The following is a 7,229-nucleotide window of genomic DNA, read 5'->3' as shown; positions in this document are numbered from 1 at the left end:
GGTGCACCCTGCTGTGTCACACCCAAGCTGCAGACCTCAGATAAGTCACTTTTCTCCTCTGCCCCTTTCTTTCCTCTTCTGCAGAGGAGAGTAATCTGATTTCCTCTGCTTACCTCACTCAAGTGGTTGCCTGAAGCCCACCTGAGAAGCAGGTGGAACAGTAGGTCCACTTCACGAAGGTAGATTTTGTTCTCTGCTGTACTTCCAACCCTTCGGAGAAAACTGAACATGTAGTAGACGCTAGTCCAGATTTGTACTGATCACAATGAAGTTGAAACCCAACAGTCATTGTCTGGAGTCCCCAGGGGGTGTATTCACAGCCCTTTCTGCTCAATAACATGGGGAAGAAACTACATGGACTAGAATCTCCCGGAGGTTATGGACACTTGGTCTCCTCGTAAACACACCACACACTCAGAGTTGGCCAGGTCATAAATCAGGTGCCCGATGGTGGTTCTGGGAGTGTCAATGAGAGTGAGACTCATACAGCCACTAAAAAGAACAAAAACCCAATTCACATTGGCTTATTGGATCGTGTAACCCAAAATCCCACGTCAGATCAGACAATTTCAAACAAAGGCTCAGCAGCTAAAACAAGGACACAGTTTTTCTCCATCTCTCCATTCTGTCTTGGAAAGTGTTAGATTTGGATGGCATCTGTACACCTTTGGATGTCAGGCCCTCTGATGCTCTGAGAGCTTCCTTCCCGTTAGCCACACAATTGCCACCTCCTTCTCCCCATGCTGAGCAGGAAAGAGGGGTTCCTCTGGCATCTCCCTCACAGGGAAAGCAAGCCTGCCTTCGTCAAAAAACCAGAAAAATATCTTCTTGCATTTTACAGGCTCCAGTTGGTTCATTATTCATTCCTGAGACAATGACTGTGATCTTGGAGGAGGTGGGATGGGGGAGAGCTGCTCACTGGCTTGCACTAGTTGGGTGCTGGGCAGCCCCACCCAAACCACATGGCTGGGAGGGAGAAATCCATCCAGAGAAATGCTATGTGATGTTGGGGGTGGGGGAGTGGATTGAACGCTGGTGAACCTACTGCGGATGACCATGTCACATCTGGGTTATAATTTCCAAAGCCCTTTCTCACATTATTCCGGTGGACCCTTACAAAAGCTCTGTAAGGAGCAGGTGTTTGGGCTCTGATATTATCCACCAGGTTCACCAAGTGGGTGCACACCCCTTCCCCACTTGTGTATCCAGTGACATCATGTTGGTAGCCTGACATCAGCCATAGTGTGAATAGTTACACCATGGACATTGGCAAGACCACAGACGCACAGGGTCTTTATTGTCCAGAAAGTCGATGTGCCAGCACACCACTGAATGGGCTGAAAGGTTTCTGGCTCTGAGATTCCCTACCATGCCCACCAGGAAGGTCAGAGAAGGATCTGTCCACCTGCCCCAATCTTCCTCCCTTCTGCACCCACAGCAGCCTTTAGGGAAGATGAGTCTAACCTGGACATTGCAGGTGCATTCTGCCAGACCACTCATGGCATTGCTTTCAAATTTTCCTTCCAGATTCATTTGCTGACTCATCCTTTGAGCTCTGGTCACAAGGCATTTTCTGTTCCCCAAAGCACGAGGGTCTTTCTTACCTCTGTTCCTCTATGCGTGTGTTCCCTCTGCTAAGAACACCCTTGTTCCCGTTCTCTGCATAAGAGACTCCATCCAGACTCAACTCAAAGGCTTCTGCTCCTCCAGGGAGAGCTGACCCATCTGTTCTCCACGGTCCCACCAGCCTTGCAATCCAGAACTTGCCACTTGGAATTTAATTACTCATTTATTCATCTGTTATCCCCAAATAATTGACTGGTTTTTTTTTTCGTTGCTGTGTTCCCAGTGGCTAGCATAGAGCCTAGCCTATGCTAGGTAGCTCAAAAAGAATTCTCAAATGAACAAGAATTTTTTTTTAATTTCTTAACACTGTGTTAAGCCCTGATTTTTGTAACAGAGGTCAAGACATTGTCCCTGACCACAAAGAGCCTGGGTTATGTAAGTAAATCAACAAGATTGACACTTATCCCAGCCACCTCGGCATCACTCCTACACGATGTGCTACGTATCTGTTTGTGCAAGAAAGATGGCCCAAACCCTGAGCATTCTTGACTCAGCTCTCCTTTGTAACAGGCCATCCTCACTAAACACTGAGGCGTCCGTGGACTATAAACACAAAGCGAGTTGCAGAGACACAGCCCCTGATGTCTGGGAGTTTGCATTAAACTAATGACCTCAGCTCTCGGCAAACAGGAAAGAACAAACAGGCCAAGAAAGAAGCTGCCTGCCCCATAGTGGGACGGGAATGGGCTCCCGGCAGGATCAGAGCACAGGGACATCAAGTACCAGGAAGTCAGGCCAGCTGCCCTATTTCAGTGGAAGAAGGAGCATGAGTCACCATCTCACTCCCACTCAAAGGAGAAATGAAATGACGGTGGCCTGGGTGAGAGGTGTGTAAGGCAGAGAGCGCATCCGGGCAGTCAGCACTAATGCTCTTTGAGAGTTGTCCAGGCACCAGGCGCCATATTTCTAGCACAGCGATTTTCAACCAGTGTGCCGCAGCCATGAGAGGATCTTAGGTATGCCGTACAAACTTTTAAAGATCATCAATTCGATTATTTTTGAAAGAAGTTCAAAATATAGTAAGTATATTCCTTATTATTTTTACTTTTTTTATCAATATAATTTAAGTGTTCTGGGGAAGTTTAACTATAGATTCAAGTGTGCCTTGAGATTTAAAAGAAAAAAAAAGTTTGAAAAACACGGACCTAGTAAGTCACGAACTCCTTGCAATAAGCCTGGTGTCTAGATGCACTTTATACAGATTAAAAACTGGGACTCAGAGCAGTTAAGTCACCTGCCTAAGATTGCACAGCCAGGAACAGGGAAGGCTGGGTTTCCGACTCAGATCTGCTTTTTGCACCTGACTTTCAGCCGTGGCATTATGCACGTACAACTTCAGGGAAATTAAAGCATGACACAGATTTTGACGCCCTTATCTAAGAGGGCAAGAGTTTGGGTCAAGTACAGAGGAGCATGTGAGAGACAAGCATCACCCCTTCAGGATGCAGACTGCTCCATCACCACAAAAAAATTCCCTCCGGTTACTCCTTATAAGCCATACTTTTCCTCCATGGTCATATTTTGCAGGGCTGATAAACCCAACCAAGGAGACGGAGCTTGGGCAAATTTCCCTCTCATTGTTTGACCTGCCAATTTCCCTTTGCTCTTTCTGCAAGGGTTGGCTTGTAGATTACACATCCTCGGGCGGAATCTTCTTGGTGCTTCCCTTTCCCTCTCCTCAACCTCAGCACAGAAACCCACCACAATGGCCTCCATAGGGAGGCAAGAGGTAGGACACACAGAGGAGCTGAGAGGGTGAGAGAGATCCAGGGAAGACAGCTCAAATTTGTAACTTGAGGCCAGACCAGGCATGAGTGGTAAGGGAGCAGGAAAGGACGAATCTAAATGCCAAGTCATGTGTCTTCTCTTTTGTTGGAAAATTACAAAGCCACGTCTGATGCAGGCTCAACTTCAGGCACAAAGAGAAGCCAGAGTCAGGAGCCACAGAGTCCAGCTCCCTAATCCATGAAAGAAATCTCCCTGTCATTGTAAAGCCCCTGGGAGCTACCCTCTTACTGTGGCAGTTACATGCATTGCTCTGGACTTGGTCCTGCCCAGCATTTACTCTGCGTTAGCATTTAACAGAGATGTTGGAGTGAGCTGAACAGGGTCCCCCACACACCCACCCCAGAAAAGACATGTTCATCTGGAATCTCTGAATACAGCCTTACAGGGAAAGGGGTCTGTGCAGAGGCGATTCAGACAGTATCTCTAGATGAGATTATCCTGGATCAGGGCGGGCCGTATATCCAGTGACAGGTGTCCTTATCAGAGACAGAAAGAAGACACACAGAGACACACAGGGCAGAAGGCTATAGAAGAAAGAGGCAGAGACTGGAGAGGTTGAGCTGTAAGCCGAGGAGTGCCAAACGCCCCCAGGAGCTGGAGCAGCCGGGAAGGCTCTTCCCCGGAACCTTCTGAGGAAGCATGGTCCTACCAACATCTTGATTTTGTACATTCAGCCTCCAGAGCTGTGAGAGAATAAATTTCTGTTGTTTTTGAGCCACCAAGTTTGGCAGCCCTCATACAGGTATGGTCCCTGGCAAGCCATTTCATTTTACTTCTCTAAGTCTCCATTTTCTCATCTCACAAATGGGTGCAATGATCGTATCTCGTTTCCAAATATGACAGGAAGATTCAGTGAGAGCAGGCACCAAGGCAGAGTTTGGGAATTCTTACAAGTTCATCAACTACAGAGAACAGACTATCTCCACACCTCAAGACCAACGTCCAGGGCAAGGAAAGAAGACAAGAGGACACAAGGTTTCAATCTTGTGATGCTAACCTAAGGCATCCATGGTGGTAGCTAGGAAAGGCAGGACAAAAATGGAGAAATGCAGAAAAAGAACAAAAAAGAGATCATGTTCCTTCTGATCCTTTAAATGCTTCTGAGAGAGCCTGAGGACACAGCTGAGCACTTCTCAGAGCCTCAGTTTGTTTTTCTGTAAAATGGGGATAATAATAGAACCTCCCTTGCAAGATTGCTCTGAGGACACAGTAAAATTCTGTGTGGAAAGTGCTTAATACAATGTCAATATTTATTCGCTCATTCCATTGATAATTGAGGAACCCTTTGTGCACCAGGTGCCATGAGAGGCATATAAGAAGCACTCAGTAAATGGTCTCCATCGTTTTTTGTGTTTATTATTATTACTGAGTGAGCTGGGAACATCTCTATTGACCAAGGGTTTCCCAGACTGTGGAAGAAAGATGAAAAGGAACCATCCTTTCTCCACTCCCTCAATCCCAAGCAACTCCCAGAGGCTGTCTTTGGCATCTCTCTTAGGGGCATCTACCCTCACCCAAATACTTTTCAGGACCACAAGGAGGGGGCACTACAGGCAATCCTCCACCCGCAGGACCGCAGGAACCTACCCTGAGGACACAACCCCATGACTTTGCAGAAACACAACAGCGGTCATGGGCAGCATAAATCTCACAGAGCAATTTCAAGCTATTCACGCTGCTTAGCTGAGAAATGGGACGACTTCCCAAGCTCCATTGTCCTCCTCAGACCCCAACAGGAAAGATCACTTCATTTAGTCCTTCATTTATTCATCCTTTCAGTAAATATTGATTGAGCATCTGTGTGTCAGGGACTGTTGTAGGCTCTAGAATTTGAAAAGGAGAATAAACAGACAATATCACTTCCATCAGACAGCTAATAGCTCTGTTTATTGTGCAGATAAATATATTATTTCGAACTATAAATAAGTACCCTACGGGAAAGTTACCTGTCATGATAAAAGTGTTTATAGGAGGATCTAGCCATGGAGATCAGGAGAAGGGACCAATTGGAAAAGGTCCCTCCTTGGGTTAAGAGCTGAACAACAAGACTTAGGAGTGAAAGTTGAGGGTGGGAGTGAGGAGGAGGATGCCAGGCAATGGGAACACCTTGTGCAAAGGCCCTGTGGTTAGAGGAATTTTTGTTGGAAGGCAGAGAGGGGGGAAACTTGTGGAGAACAGGAATGAGGGAGGACCAAGAGGCAGAGTTGAGATTCACAGGGTCTTCTAACTCTTGGAAAAGACAAATCTTTAATCACAAAGCAAACATCTCTTCCTGAGCACAACTGAGGGCCCGGCCCTGTGCCAAGTGCTCTTCCCGGTCAGCCTCCATCAGATTTGCAGCAGGCCTGTGGGACTGGCACGACGCAGCCCAGCTCCGCTCCACAGGTAAGATCTTTTGTCAAGGTTTATTCACCTGTTCAAGGAGCAAAGGAAGTCCTTGCAGTGTTGTGGCTCTGGGCTTTTGGGTTTTGTTTTATTGGTTTGTTTCCATAAACAAAAGGAAAATGAGGAGAGCCAGGGGTTGGCATGAAGCTTGGAGAGGGACTGGAGCTCATGACTTGAACACAGTTCCCAGTTCCCAGACGGGACAGAATAATAACTATCACCACACATTTGAACAGCACTTTACTCCTCTCTATGTGGTTCCCTTCGACTCTCAGAGTAACTACTATTATCCCCATTTTCCTAAAGGGGAAAACTGAGGCAATGAAAAGTTGAACAGCTTGCTCTGAAGCCTAGTGCTCACAAGTCCTAAGAGCAGAAGCCAGGATACGAAGCACATTTCCTGACTCTTAACCAGGGCTCTTTCTCCTCCCTGCGGCTGCCGCTCTGGGACAACAAGCCATCCTCGCCTCTTCTGCCTTGGTGGGGACACCATCCCTCGCTGAGACAGTTCTCACAGGCCCTCAGGACTGAATTGGAAGAGCGCATTTCCAGGAGGGGTTTTAATGATCTCGAACTTGGTCTCCGCCCTCTCCTTTCAAGTGTCTGAGGGTAAAACATAAATGAGTGTAAGAAATTTTATCCTTTTTAGATAACTTTTTTATAAATCAGAATCCACGTACTCACCATTCTCATCAACCACATCTGAAACCTCGCCGAGGTTACTTTTTCCTCTGGGAGACTCCATTTGCTCATTTTGCCAAAGTGAGTGTTGAACACCTGTACTCACTCAGAGAGTTACATAAAAAGTGCGTGTGACATCCTTGGTGCGCTGGAAGCGCCATATAATGTTAGCCCTTCCTGTCACTACCACGCTGAGTTTTCCTATTATTAGCATCACTCTTTGTCCCTTGCTGGGCAGTGGCCCCACAGTTCAGGATGATGAATGAGCTGTCCTCAACAACTTTCCTCATGAAAAGAGGAGCCAATTGTAGTCACAAGACAAGGCATCGGGCCATTTTGGAAACACCTTTAACAAACAAGCTTTGGAACAACATAAAATAAATCATCTAATGAACAGTTTGCTAATCAGAGGAAAAAATGCATATGAACTTAAATCTATGGAGTAGACTGTTCACACAGGTTATAAGCTAACAGACAGACTTCTGCTGGGATATTCTGTGTCACTGCTCATTCCATTGATAATTGAGGAACCCTTTGTGCACCAGGTGCCATGAGAGGCATATAAGAAGCACTCAGTAAATGGTCTCCATCGTTTTTTGTGTTTATTATTATTACTGAGTGAGCTGGGAACATCTCTATTGACCAAGGGTTTCCCAGAGCTTGGGCAAATTTCCCTCTCATTGTTTGACCTGCCAATTTCCCTTTGCTCTTTCTGCAAGGGTTGGCTTGTAGATTACACATCCTCGGGC

This window comes from Otolemur garnettii, unplaced genomic scaffold, assembly GCF_000181295.1.
Source record: "Otolemur garnettii isolate 467f Iridium unplaced genomic scaffold, OtoGar3 scaffold00038, whole genome shotgun sequence".
Classification (NCBI taxonomy): Eukaryota; Metazoa; Chordata; class Mammalia; order Primates; family Galagidae; genus Otolemur; species Otolemur garnettii.
The sequence above is the reverse complement of the archived record's forward strand: the minus strand, read 5'-3'. Positions refer to the sequence as shown.